The 14,235-nt window shown below is 43.9% G+C and overlaps 1 long non-coding RNA gene across 2 annotated transcripts; it reads right to left on the bottom strand.

The window, feature by feature from the left end:
- Nucleotides 1-988: 988 nt before the first annotated feature.
- Nucleotides 989-13,384, bottom strand: LOC118609949. Of its 2 annotated transcripts, none has more exons than XR_004953507.1 (3): nt 13,201-13,384; nt 12,579-12,684; nt 989-2,499 (listed from the first exon to the last, which is right to left on the bottom strand). It is a non-coding gene; the product is annotated as an uncharacterized LOC118609949 (long non-coding RNA). The 2 variants fall into 2 exon arrangements; XR_004953506.1 differs by lacking the exon at nt 13,201-13,384 and adding an exon at nt 12,779-12,917.
- Between the last annotated feature and the right edge of the window lie 851 nt (nt 13,385-14,235).

Raw genomic sequence — 14,235 nt, 5'->3', positions numbered from 1 at the left:
TACTTCCAGGTCTGGGGCTAGAAAATTTGCCTCGAATCCAACTAGTTCAGTAGATTTTTCAATATCTATTTTTGTCCAATGAGAATGCTGAGACTCAATTTTTTAAATTTATTTTTTATTAAATTTATTGGGGTGAAATTGGTTAATAAAATTGTGTAGGTTTCAAGAGTACAATTCTATAATACATCATCTGTACATTGCATTGCATGTTCGCCACTCAAAGTCAAACTTCCTCTGTCACCATATATTTGACTCCTTTACCCCTATCTACCTCCCTCCGCCCCCTTTCCCTCTGGTAACCAATAAACTGTTGTCTGTGTCAATGAGTTTTTCTTTGTCTTGTTTGTTTGTTGCTTTTAGTTTTATATCTCACATATAAGTGAAATTGTACACAGTTCTCAACTTTTTCTGTCTTACTTCACTTAGCATGATATCTCAAGATCCATCCAATGTAGCAAATGGCAGTATTTCATCTTTTCTTATGGCTGAGTAATATTCCACTGTATATATGTACCACATCTTCATTATCCAATCATCTATCAAAGGACACTTTGTTTGTTTCCATGTCTTGGCCTCTTCAATAAATGGTGCTGGGAAAATTGGAAAGCTACATGCAAAAGGATGAAACTAGACTCTGCTATTTGTCACCATACACAAAAATTAACTCAAAATGGATCGAAGACCTAAATATAAGACCTGAAATAATAAAATGCACAGGAGAACACATAGGTACTAAACTTATGGATTTAGAGAGGATTTATGAATTTGACTTCAAGAAGTCAAAGCAAAAACAAATGAATGGGACTGTATTAAACTAAAAAACTTCTGCACAGCAAAAGAAACCATGAACAAAAGAGGCAAACAACTGAACGGGAGAATATATTTGTATTCAATACCTCCAAGATCCAAAACATATTAAAAAAAAAACTCATACAACTCAACAACAACAATAAACAATCCAATTTAAAAAATGGGCAGAGGACAAGGACAGACATTTCTCCCAAGAAGAGACTTTAACATTTAAATCTAATTCGCCGAAGTTCGCGTAACGACGTGGAAGCAGAGCCTAACAGATGTCTACACTCCCCGCTCAGTTAACTTCGAGATAACTTGCTTTAAGAATGGATTTCTGCATCCGAGAACCACCACTCCATCACCCCATGGATAAGACCTTCGATTCTCACCCCCACGTACATCCTTAATCCTAAAATGACATTTGGAAAGTACCTCTGACTCAGTATTCTCTTGAGGAAGCTGAGGTGGTTCACCCCGTGAAGGGATATGAGGGTAGAGGAGAGGGGAGGGAAACTTCCTCTGCGTATAAGAGGAAAGCTAGAAGGTCGGCAAGGGCAGGGCATCATCCTTAAACCTTCAATCTTCTGAACGTGTCCTGTCAGACCCCACGAGAATTCAAAGAAGAGAGGGTCACATGGTAAATAGTTGGGTCTTTCGTCTCCCCCTCCCCATCTAATTCACCTACTTTCAGAAGTACCTTATATTCTGACACAGCCCCAGAATTTGAGTCATGGACACTCCCACACATACTTGACAAGTCTTGGCCTAGCCGTTCTGTCACACCTCCAGACTTCTCCAACTGCTTAGAAATTAAGCTTGATATTGCTCATCAATCACCCGGTTCCTTTCTCTGATTAAAATAACAACAGCGGGGTGATCACAACGAAAGATATAACAATGTCGAGTCACTATATTGTACACCTGAAAGTAATATAACCAATATAAGATCATATACCAACTACACTTAAATAAAAAATAAAAAAATAAAAAAAATTAGAAAATAACAACTCTCTTGCTCAGAATGAAATTGCGACACCATGCCCGTCTGTCCCTCCGGGCAGTTCTGGAGAACTGAGCAAGAAGGTCTATGGCTGTGATTGTGACGACAGGTTTCAAATGCAGGTCTTTCCTAAAGCAGCGGAATTCTAAGGCATCAATCAGGAAGCGTGCCTCGACTTGCGAATCTCCAAGACAGGTGCTCGCTTTCTCATTTGGGCCCCTTGTGCAATTTTCCTCCTTTTTTATATTAACGTGTTCGCTTCACATTGATAGTATCTACTCTTGCCAGAAAACACGATGCTAAAGCAGAAAACCACTGGCAGCTTTATGTCCCTAGACGCTAATACCCTCGTAGGTGTTCATAACAATAACAGTGAACACTTACGTAGCACTTACTGTATGCCAGACATTGTTTTAAGTTCTTTCCATGTATTAACTCATTTCATCCCACAGCAACCATATGAAGTCTGTTCTATTATTATCCCTAGTTTACAGATGAGTCATCCAGAGGTTAAGGAACTTGCCCAGCATCTCACAGCTATTCATTCAGTGATGAGTTCAAAACCAGACTCTATGTCCTTCACTACCGCACAATTCTGCTTCTCACACGGTGCATTTCCGAATACGAGTAACAGTCTCAGACTTCAACAGAAACCATCATCCGGATGCCCGGAGCCTTCCCTCCTCCAACAGATATGGCAGGCCCTAAGCACAACACAAAAAAAAAAACATGAGAAAGGCTTTGGTCAACTGCCCCTTTCTGAACATCTGTTGCCTTTTGTGCGTATGCGAAGAAAGGAATGGAGGAAACGAGAGTGCATACATGCAGCAAAAGACTAATTTTGAGAAATGACTGGGAAAAAAAAAAAAAACAACGTAACGCTGTTAAAGAAATGTCGTTGGCTATTTTCAGAACCGCCTTACGAAACGAAAGCACCCTAAGCCTCTTATTCAAAAAGAAGATCTAATGTCCTTTAGTAACAGAAAATAACCTGTGCCTTGTTTATTTTTTATGAAAATAGTTCTCTTAACCATTGTTTAATTACAAATGCAAACAACAACAAAAATAAAAACCCTACACAAATTCAATCATGAAAGATTTATCTAAAAGAATGTGGAAACATTTTTTTTCCTTCTTTTGTGTCTGATCTAGAATCCCGAACACCCAAAGAAAAGGAGAAAGCTAATCCTTCTATTAAACAAGTATGACTTTTGAGGCGCTAGAGTATGATTTTTATTGTTTCGCTTTTTGATTTTTTACTGTGCCACACGTGTATCGAAGAGCGTTGCAAACACACACGAACAGTTTAAAGAATAATCGCAAGTGAATACTTGTAAAACCACTATTTGTGACTGAATTCTGGGCCAGGAAGTATGTACAGAAAAGCTGCCCACTGTTTATCCCACTGGCAGGCTTCAGCCGCAGAGAGGTCCCAGACGGGATCTCTAATCTGTCCCCTCATCTGTTGTCAGGATGATGGCAGCGTGACCGTATTAGTCTGCTCAGGCTGCCAGAACAAACACCACAGACTGGGGGGGCTTAAACGACAGAAGTTTATTTTCTCACAATGCTAGAGGTTAGAAGTCTAAGATCAAGGCGTCAGGAAGTTTGGTTTCTCCTTAGGCCCCTCTCCTTGGCTTGCTTGGCTTCTCGATGTGTCCTCGAGACCTTTTCTCTGTGTGTGTATATCCATCGTGTCTACGGACTCTAATCGGTTTGGATTAAGACTCACCCTAACAGCCTCATTTTAACTTGTTCACCTCTTTAAAGGCCCCATCTCCGCAATACAGTCACATTTCGAGGTACTGGAGGTTAAGATTTCAGCATATGAATTTTGGGGAGACACAATTCTGCTCATAACAGTGACCTTAAAGCCAAAGAGAGTGGAGCCTCAAGATCCTGGGTTCAAATTACCCCCTTGGAAGAGAGAAGCCTAAAACACCTCTTGACCAGGACTAACACAAGATCAACAAATAAAATCTTCATTCTGCTAACTCACTTTGATATTTCGGGATTGTCTATGGCAGTTAGCTTATGTTAAACAATACTCAAGTAAAAGAAAACTCAACCATCCCTTACTGAGAGTGTCTAATTAAATCAGATTTTAATATACTAGTTTCAGGTGAAGAGAAAAGGGTATAAATAAAGAAAATCATTCTAGAATTGTATCCTCCCAAACTGACTTGGTGAAATCAACCGTGTACATTAGGTTCTAAAATGAATTGGTGCATGAATGCTAAATTGTGTGACTAATTCGAACTAAATTTTTTTAGGCGCAATGAATAGTTCTGATTCTTCCGTGTACCTGAAAAGATGACAGACTTAACACATCTGAATTAGTTAATTTGCAGTTGTTTGGTAAATTGATCAAGCCCCATGTTCTGATAGCTTTACATCTTGAAGTGTGACTGGGAGCAGAGGGCGTGCCAAGGCCCGTTAAGTTTCTGTTCAGAGGCAGTACATTAGGATTTTAAGGGAAGAACAACAGGAACTAGAACGGTGCCCCCTGACAGCTTACTGTCGTCCTAGGTGGTGAAAACAGCTCTCCCCCAGGGAGCAGGAAAAGGAGGCAGAGCAAAGGTTTGGGATACAGGCGCGTGTTGCTATGGGCGGTCTCCCTGAAGGGTAGGGCACCTCGGGCACGTGCAAGATGAAGGATGCTCATCAATAGAGCTCGGTGTCTGCACATCCCACAGAGGCTCCCTCACAGCTTGCTGGTGCTGGAGACAGACAGTCCTTGCTTTAGCTGACCTTGCCACTGTCCATATCTGGTCCCTTGTCCCCGCCTCACTGAACTCTCTCCTTCTTCATGTCTTCTGTCTTGGGCATCTTTGCCTAATCTTCAGTGTGGGAGAATTGGCTCTGCTTGCCCATCTATTTATTCCTACGAATCTTTGGAAACTGAAACCAAGAGTTTGGTTCTTGTTTCCCTGTTTTGCTATGACAATTCTCCCGTAAGGCAACAGAGCTTGGTTTTCGTCAGCCAACAGCAAAAGGGTCGTGGAGTAACCCACTAAAAACTCAGTTAGTATATCAAAAAGCATCTTCCTGCCACACTATTAGAATAGAGGTGGAAGAATGTCACCCTCATTTTCTGTTTGGTTGGGGGAGAAATATCCAAAAAAGCTGCAGTCTGTCCTCCTAACTCCTGGCTAGGAATCTAACAGGACAATGTGGTCACATGGTACTCGAGGCAGAAGTCCCCTGCTGCCAGGTGAAATGCAACACTTGCCTCAGAGACGACGCAAGGTTTATGGGTTACCAGGCCCTGGCATCCTCTTGCAGATCAAGCGTGGCCCTGTCTGGTGGCATTCCAAAGACACATGTCATCTGGGGTGCTGCAGTCAGAGCTACAGCCATAGCGAGGGAGCCTCCTGTTTCCTGCTTGGATTACAAGGCAAGATTGGACAAGGCTTAGAAATACTACATTTGGCATAGGATTAAAACAACTCAGCCAGTCCAGGATGCCTCATTACTTTCTGTTTCATGGCAGGTTGAACAAGGTGAAAGGCAACCTTGTGGTGTGTTTAAAGCATTAAAAACTCGAAAGGAAACAACTAATTGCACTATTAATTATCAAAATCTGATTAAATAATTATTTTAAAAACTTAAAATAATATACAAGTGGCAGTAACAGGTCAGCCTTCAAGACCAGCGTATTCTTCAAGGCTCTTCTCATCTAAGACATTGCGTATTTGAGGGTGACAGGAAGCCACAGGTAGCAATCAGTATTTTGGTCCCAGGTCAGACTATTATCCAAGGTGGGTTGAATTCTGAAAATGTTTTTACCCTTCTCTGGAGACGGGAGGCTCCGATAAGGACAGAGAATCTTCCTCAGATTCAGGAACAGCCAGAGATTGGCACAAACATACTCAAAAGCAGAACCAGAGCGGGGTCCTGCTGTGTGGCCTATTCCTGAGGCCTAAGCTGGCGAAGGTAAAGGTCGCAGACACGTGTTGGGGTCTTTGGCCGGTTGGGTAAGAGTGTGGTTTGGGTCAGTTTATTCTTGCACTCAGCTTTGTGATACATAGGCAAATCGCAAGAAAATCAGCTGAGGTCACAAATCTTTAATGGAACCTATGGAATTACCTCTTTCTCTCTCTCTCTCTCTCTCTCTTTCTCCTTCCCTCCCTCCTCCCTACCCCATTCCCACTCCCACCCCACCTCTCTGGCATCAGGAGAATAATTTTCCAAGTTTTCTCAACAAGGTAGTTGCAAAACTTGAATAAGATCCTGATTCTCATCCTCCCCTCCCCCACCCCCCAAAAAAGAACCTTAATCTTGGACTTCCAAGCCTCCAAAACTGTGAGAAAATAAATTTCTGTTGTTCAAGCCACTCCCCTACCAAAAAGAAAAGATTCTGGTTCTCCTGTCTCTGAGTCTAAGACACTTTAAAATATTGCCTCCTCGCTGCTCATGGCCATTATCACACAAAAAACCTCCCGGCCGTGAGCCAAGCCATCTTCCTCCACCACCACCATAACCACGGCTGCCACATGATGGCGTCACCATAACAACACAGTGAAAACTCTACGCCCACCCAGTCGGCGCAGGTTTCTAACCGAGACAGGAAGCCGTACGCAATGCACACAGTCGGTGATGCATAAGTGATTTATCAATGGAGCAACACGTGAATATGTGAAAAAAGTATGGCGTGGTGTCAGGGCACTACATGGCGAGCAGCCGCAATGTACTATGGGCTTCTTAGGTCGAACACTCGAAATATTTGACTAAGGGTCAGCTGATCATGCTAACTTTATTAATGATGCTAAGCACAGACCTCCAATTCGGGTCACTCCGGTGTTCGAATGCTTTAAGTAAAATGTCAAAATTCAGAACACAGATGATGAAAAGAGGGTTGGTTAATCTTTGTCATTACAATACCCTAACAATTAATTAAAAACATTAAAGTCGTTTTAAATGTACGAACAGTGATTATTCTGGGACTGCCATTGTAGATCAATTTCTCCCCCTTTTTGCTACCCCCTTTTTTCTGAATTTTTTAATGTTAAAAATGTAATTGAAGAAGGGCATGCTGGGTTGAGAAGGAACTGGAAGTGGTTAGGGATGGTGGTACTTAGTGCGTGCCAGGTGCTAGGTGTTGGCGACACAGACATTCACAGAAAAGCCAAGACCCCTGCCTTCTGTGGCCCTACATTCTACGGCAGGCATCACACTGTTGACGAATCTGTACCAGCAAGTCTGTACCAGGTGGAGAAGACGTGTAACGCGGGTCGGGATACTGTGAATGGTGGTGCAGTGTTTTTAAGGATTCTCAGAGGTCTCCTCCGATGAGGCGGTATTTGAGCAGGGACTGTGGGCAGAAGCAGAGGGCTGCTTAGGAGGCCGTTACAGTGATCCAGGTGAGGGATGGTGGTGGCTTTGACCGGAGTAGAACAGGGAAAAGTCCTATTCTGTATATAGGACTTGCCGATGGAGCAAACAGAATGTGAGATTTAACAAGAAGAGAGATGTCTTGGACGCATCGAGACACCTGAGTTGAGCATGAGGGTACTTTGCTTCAGAACCAGCCCGGCTGAAACCCAGGTATCTTGTGAAAGATGAGTGAAGTTTCACTTTTCTAAGCACCTGTTACTTTTCAATACACTATCCCCAGCCCTTCTCTTGTCTAAATTCACAATAATCTTGTTATCATCATTTTACAGCTGAACAAAAAAGAAACCTAGACCAAATAAATGAGTCAGGATCACACTGCTAATGAGGAACAGAACTGAAACTAAAAAGAACGTTTTCCAGTTTACCTGGGCAGTTCTTCTAAAGGCTAGTGACAACTAGATAACAAGGGCCACGTGCCTCGGCATTGACCTTCTCCACAGTGCCCAGCAAAGCACCTGGCACATGGCAGCCTCTCAACGATGCTCATTGAATCGCTTCCCCGCAGGGAGAGGCCGCAGCCAGCTCCACCGTGAAGACCAAGGACGCAGGCCTGGCAATCAGACCCAAGTCCTATCTCTCCATCTGCACTTAGCCATCTGACTTTGGGCGGGCATCCAAATCTCCTAACCTTCCATTTCCCCACCCCTGCCCTTTGTTAATGATAAAAAATAAAAGTGGGGATAATCACACTTAGCCCTGGGAGTTGTTGGAAAGGATTAAATGAAATTATACTTACAGAGCACTTCACGAAGCAGCTGGCGCACAACAGGCACTTGGAAAGGGTTATTATTAAACCGGAGACCTAGACACAGCCTTAAATCCCTCCTCCCTCTCCAGCCGACACAGTAGTTCCTACCAAACCTGTTACAAGACCCTGTGGCTTAAAATAGAACAACTGGGGAGGTTTCTTGTGCTCAACTGGGCTCACCCCACCCCGCCAAGCCCACTGTGTTGGCCGGAGGACACGGTCTGAGTCATCCCAGCTGCCATTTGAAGTCCCAAGGGGCCATGTCCCTGACTAGATCCACAACGCCCCACACCCAGCTTTCCTGTCTGCAGAGACATAAATGACAGGGGGAAGTTGAGCGTTTCTGGGTATGTGGGCAAATCACCTGTGGACGGGCGTCTTGTCTGAGTCTCTATCCAGCCTTGGATCGTATGTGGATGGCAGAGAGACCCCTGGTTTATGCAATACCAGTGGTCAGGGAAAGGTAGAGGAAAAATGTGGGCCATTAGATTAGTTTCGTGGGTAGCTAGTTAAATAATTAAAACTCTGCAACTGACTTGAGAAGCCAAAATCTTTTTCAGTCATACTAGCTTACCTATTGGCTTATTCCCCTTCACTAGCTTGTAAAAAAAAAAAGAAAAAAAGAAGAAAAAAGAAAGGAAGGAAGGAAGGAAGGAAGGAAGGAAGGAAGGAAGGAAGGAAGGAAGGAAGCTTGTAAAAAAGAAAGGAAGCTTATAAAAAAAAAGAAAGAAAGCTAGCTTGTAAAAAAGAGAGAGAGAGAAAGAGAGAGGGAGAGAAAGAGAGAGAGAAAGATGAGAGAAAATAGAAAGAAGAAAGAATCCAAAAGAACAAATACAGAAAGGCTATCGAGAAAGAAGATAGATAAAAAAGCAAGACATCGACATCACCCCTCCCCACTCAATCATCCCTCCCGAACCCCTCCCGCCACTAACGAAACAAAGAAAGAAAGAAAGAAAGAAAGAAAGAAAGAACAAAGAGAAAAAGAAGTCACCCGACAAAGACAAGTGTGGCCTGGTTTCAGGATCAAAAGGTCTGCAAACCGGCTCGCTTTTTACATGAGAGTCCTCGTCTTCATCACCACCATCTGCCTCCTTTCCCACAGGCATCGCCCCACCTAGTCAGGGAGTTTGCTTGGCCACCCCGCCCACCCCCCGGGCTTCCCCCTGAAAACTAAGCAGCGTCCCCTTCCGTTGTTCTCATTCTTCCTAAAAGCACGATGCTAGGCACACCCCGTTGCCTATTTAAAGGGCGGAGGCTCAGGATCTGAATATTGGTGCCGGAAGCTCAGGGGAAAGCTATCAGCTGGTGCGGGGGTTCAGCCCGCTGCTCCCTGAAATCACCTGCAGAGCTTGAAACATACTGCCGCTCAGATCCCACCTAGAGCCCACGGAATTAGAATCTCGGGTTAGGACTCGCATTTTAAATTTCCACAGGGGAGTCACACGTGTAGCTAAAGGTGGGAACTGCGATTAATCCAGTCCAGTGGCTGGTAAATGTTACTGAGTCAGAGGCTCCTTTGACAAATACAATGGACCCCCTCTGCACGAACAAAAACAACCTCTTCACACACAATTTTGGGGGAGACACTGACACCCTGAGATTTCCGTCAGGCTAGACTCTCCTTTAGGCAAGTGAGGGGTGAGGCTGGAGCCTCAGCCCAGTAATAAGGATGTGAGGCAACAAAACACCAGCTCAATATTCCTCCTCCTCTCTCGGAGGTGAGCGCTCGGGGGAAACTATTTTCTTTGCCCAAACCTAGCAAAGGCACCACAATTAGAGAGAAAGGCAATGAGTGCCATTTACCTTCATTGAGCAGACCTCGGGCAAATCATGTAAAATTCATCAGTCTGTTGAAACTGGCTTTAGTGAAGTGTATTATCTTAAATTAGACCTTTCTTCTTAAAAGCAGTTCTTAAAAAGAGTAGCTATAGGTTGACTTGTGTCCTCTAAAAAGATACGTTGACGTCCTAACTCCCGGGACCTGTGACCATAACCTTCTTTAGACATGGGGTCTTTGCAGATGTAATTGAGTTAAGACAAGCTCATTAGGGTGGGCCTTAAGGCAATATGGTGGGTGTCCTTATAGGAAGAGGGATTAAAACATGTGAAATCTCTGTACACAGGGAGGACGCCGTCTCACTACAGATACTGGAGTGACGAAGCAGCCAGAAGCCAGGGGAAACCAGGATGGCCGGCAACCACCGGAAACCACAAAGAGGCAGCCTCCCCTACAGGTTTCAGAGGGCGTGCAGCTCTGCTGACACCTTGATTCACGTGTCTGGCCTCCAGAACGGTGAGAAAATTAATTTCTGTTGCTTTAAGCCATCCAAGCTGCGGGGCTTTGTAAGGCAGACCTGGAACACTACTACACCTTCTCGTTGTCCCAGGAATTTGCTGGGAGGCAGAGGCCAGAGTGGGGAGCTGCTGGGGGCCTATGCACCAGCCTCCCTGCCTGGCACAGTGAGGACGTTTTCAGTGGGGCCCTGGCGCCGTCCTCTGCTCTGCTTTTTGAGAAGATTCTACTTGAATGTAGACGTTTCCACCAGAATATCCCACAAATACAGCCCCACCCCACCCCCCAAAAAATGTCAAGCAACTTTAGCTCTTTTTTACATCTCAGATCTGTTTCTTCTTCTCCTGCCCTAAACCTAACATCTTTCCACAAACAACATCCTCTGTGGTTTCCTAGATTTTAGATTTATTTCCTTCAAATCCACCCTTTATACGTATAGGTACGGTAACCAAGACAATATCTTTCCAGTTACTCCCTGGGTATACTAGGCCCTGCTTATCTCTCCAGCCTTAAACTTTAAGATTCAGCAGCACCAAAGTGTCTCATATGCTGTATTGTCCTCATCATGCATTTGTTCATCCCGGTTCCTCTGAGAGAAATGAACCAGCTAACATCTCATTCTTTAGGACTCATTGGGGTGGTGCGCGGCCTTTTAAAATGGATTTCGATAATCCCCAATTCCCGGTGCTGGCGTCCTGCGTGATCCCCTCCCCATGAGTATGGGTGAGACCTAAGGGCTTGCTTCTAACAAATAGAATAGAGCAAAAGTGATCAAAAGCAAAAGTCACTTCCACGATTAGGTTATAAAAGACTGTGACTTCCATCTTGTTCTCTCTTCCCCCCCGCTCATCATCTTTCTCGAGTACTTCCTGTGATAAATCAAGTTGGAGAAGCCCGTATGTCAAGGAAGAGAGGGTGGTCTCCAGCCAGCAGCGAGTTTGGAGTTGAGGCCCTCAATCCAACAACTGCCAAAGAACTGAGTCCTTCCAACAACTGCATGAGACAACGTGGGACTAAGTCCTTCCCTGCTGGAGCCTTCCGAGTGACACCACAGCCTTAATACCACAAAAGCAGCCTCGGGAGAAACCCTGAAGCAGAAGATTCAATTAATCCATGCCTGGACTCCTGACCCACAGAAACTAGCATATAATAAACGTGTATTTTTTTTTTTTTAGCTGTTAAATCTGAGGGCAATTTGTTACACAGCAATACATAACTGATACACTCTTTTCAGACACTATCTATTCCATGAAGACTTCAATAGCTCCTGCCGCACACACACAACTCTGGGAGCCTCAGGCCTACCACAGAACTTTGTGCTCACTTTTTAGCAATGTATTTGAAAGATTAATTGTAATTACCTGTTTTTGTCTTGGCTTTGAGACATTCAAGACTGTGACGTGTATTCTCAGTTATTTTATCTTTGTATCATTAGTGTCCAATGTAGCTCTTGGTACATATGGTCAATGTTATTTTATACATGAATGAATGCCATTTTGCTTGCTAAGTGGTACTGGAGATTAAAAAACTAAAATAGGTCTGTAGGAGCTTATAATCAAGTTGGAGAAGCAAACGCAAAGTCGGTTAATATAAATGTGAACGAAATAAGTGTCGACTCATGATCAGAAAAATGTGCTATGAGAACATAAAAAATAGAATGTCTTTTCTGGTCTGGGCAATCTGACACTACTTCTCAAAGGAAGTAGCTTTTGATGTTGACCTTGAAGGATAAAAGCGCTTTGGGCTGCAAAGATGAGAAGGAAAGGAATCCAAAGTTAATGAAAAGTATAGACAAATCCCAGAAAGTGAAGAAATCTAGCAGGGAGACAGAGTCGGGCCTCTGCCCAGGAAGAGATGCCATTGGAGACAGAAGTTGGGCGTCCGTTAACTTAAAGGGGGCTCTCAAGGGCTCACTACTCTTAGAGAACCGATCGAAAGCAGAACCTTGGGAAACTGACATTTAATGAACAAGAGGAAAGAGGAACTTGCCAAGAGGACTCGGGCGCCTGGTGTGGTATGCTAATAAGAGAAGGTGATGCCCAGAGGTCGAGCATGATGCAATGCAAAAAGAGGCCCGGGGATGTGGCAATCGAGCCACTAGTAAGCTTTAAGAAGACAGTATCTATGGAAAAAAAAAAAAAAAAAATGGAAGTGGAAGACAGGTTACAAAATGGGAAAGATGCAGTAACTTGAGGAAGACTGGCCTTTGGAGACGTGTCCAGTGATAACTTGGTAGACCTGTTTGTTAAGACTTCTGAGTCTCTGGAGAGTTTGATAGTGAAATGACTTATGTGATCAACAACATCTTTCTTTCTTTGAAAGAAGAAAGAAATACCTGCCCCTACCTGTTTTTCTCCTCTTCTCCAGCGAACACCACACCTTCACGGTGTACACCCGTTAGTTCTGGCCCATTTCCAGCTTTTTCATCCGCTGTCAGCCTCCTCAACGAAACTGTAAAATTCACATACAAATAAATCAGAAAGGATGTTTGTTTTTCAGCTTTCTACTCAGGATATACTTAATAATTCCAATAAAATCGTAATACCATTGGCTTTTGTAAACTCTTTGTAACCCCTCCCCCCAAACTATGTTTTTCAGCAAGTGTTTATTAGGGGTTTACTCTCCGCCAGGCCCCTGGGCTAAGAGCATTTAATCCCTTTACGAACCCTGTGATTCCACAGGGCTTTGCTTATCCCTGTCTCACAAATGAGCCAAAAGTGGAAAAAAGAAACAGGATGTAGTCTATTCAGATGAGGTCCCTCGGAGCTGAATCTGCTAACAGTACACGTGCCAGCATGTTGCAGACATACAAGCGTGACCAATTATCCTGGTTTCCCCAGCACCGAAGGCATTTCCGGGACATGAGACTTTCAGTTTTAAAACCAAGATAGTCCCAGGCAACCCAGGACCGGTCTTGAGGGATGAAACAGCAAAATGTCACAATAAAGAAAGGAGCCGATAACCTACGTCCCGCCAGCAATATTTATGACGACAAGAACTCCAGTCTAACTGCAAGATGATTGGGGTTGCAAAGTAGCAGCAGTGTTTCTAAGCACGTAGAAACAGACACTTTTTAATTTCGCCGGCTTTTTCTTGAAAGAGTGTGTGTGGCTCGCATGTAAGCCACACCTCGTCTATAGCGCTGCCCTTCTTGCTTTATGTTGGAGTCTGGAAGAGACGTCTAGATTTATCATCACCCAGGCTGGGACTTTCCCAGAATCCTAAGGAGTCAGCTGTGCAGCATTAGCCTGACTTATTTATGTTCACCACGTTTTAAAAATTAACTAAACGTTTTGGACTTGATTTGTTGATTCTCAGAATTTTTTTTTTTTTTTTAATGTTTCACCAGGAAAAAATACAAGAGGAGGAAAGAAGTGTTTCTCTCACTCGAGTTGCAGATACTGCATATTCGTGGCGGGGCGGCGGGGAGGGTATTTACAATGACCAACAGGGAAATTTTTTTTCCTTCCGCTTTCTGATGGACTAATAAATGTGTATGTTTCCTGAAGACGGAGGATCTGGGAATCTCTTACTAAAAATAACCTCAGTAAAACCAGAGCCTTTCAGAATCAACACGGCTACTCACCGTCTGCCCCTCCTCCAACATTTGTGCAAATGAATCATCAAGAATGCAGACTGTTAATTTAGGTGTTTTCTATTGTTTGGCTTAAAAAAAAAAAAAAACTGGTGGCAACAATTTCTTCTTCCTTCCTAACCTCTGCTTGGCTTTGCTGAAATAGGGCGGATACAGGGCAGCCGACAAAACACACAAATTGCTGTTTTGACAGTCTCCTTTGAATCCTTTTCTTTCCCATTACAAATGGCTCCTGCGGGTCTTTCTCAGTAGGTGCTGTTTGGGCGTTAGCTCGTAAAAAGCTAGCCGGTGGGGAGTGCATCTTTCAGAATTCATTCTGTTCTCGTCCATCACGAAATCCCTTCCGGGGATGAGATGTACCTCCATCACCTTACCCTCAGGCTTGCTCCGGGAATGACGTGAGACAC

This window comes from Rousettus aegyptiacus, unplaced genomic scaffold (assembly GCF_014176215.1).
Source record: "Rousettus aegyptiacus isolate mRouAeg1 unplaced genomic scaffold, mRouAeg1.p scaffold_m13_p_12, whole genome shotgun sequence".
Classification (NCBI taxonomy): domain Eukaryota; kingdom Metazoa; phylum Chordata; class Mammalia; order Chiroptera; family Pteropodidae; genus Rousettus; species Rousettus aegyptiacus.
Note: the sequence above shows the minus strand (reverse complement) of the source record. Positions and strands in the feature narration are given on the sequence as shown.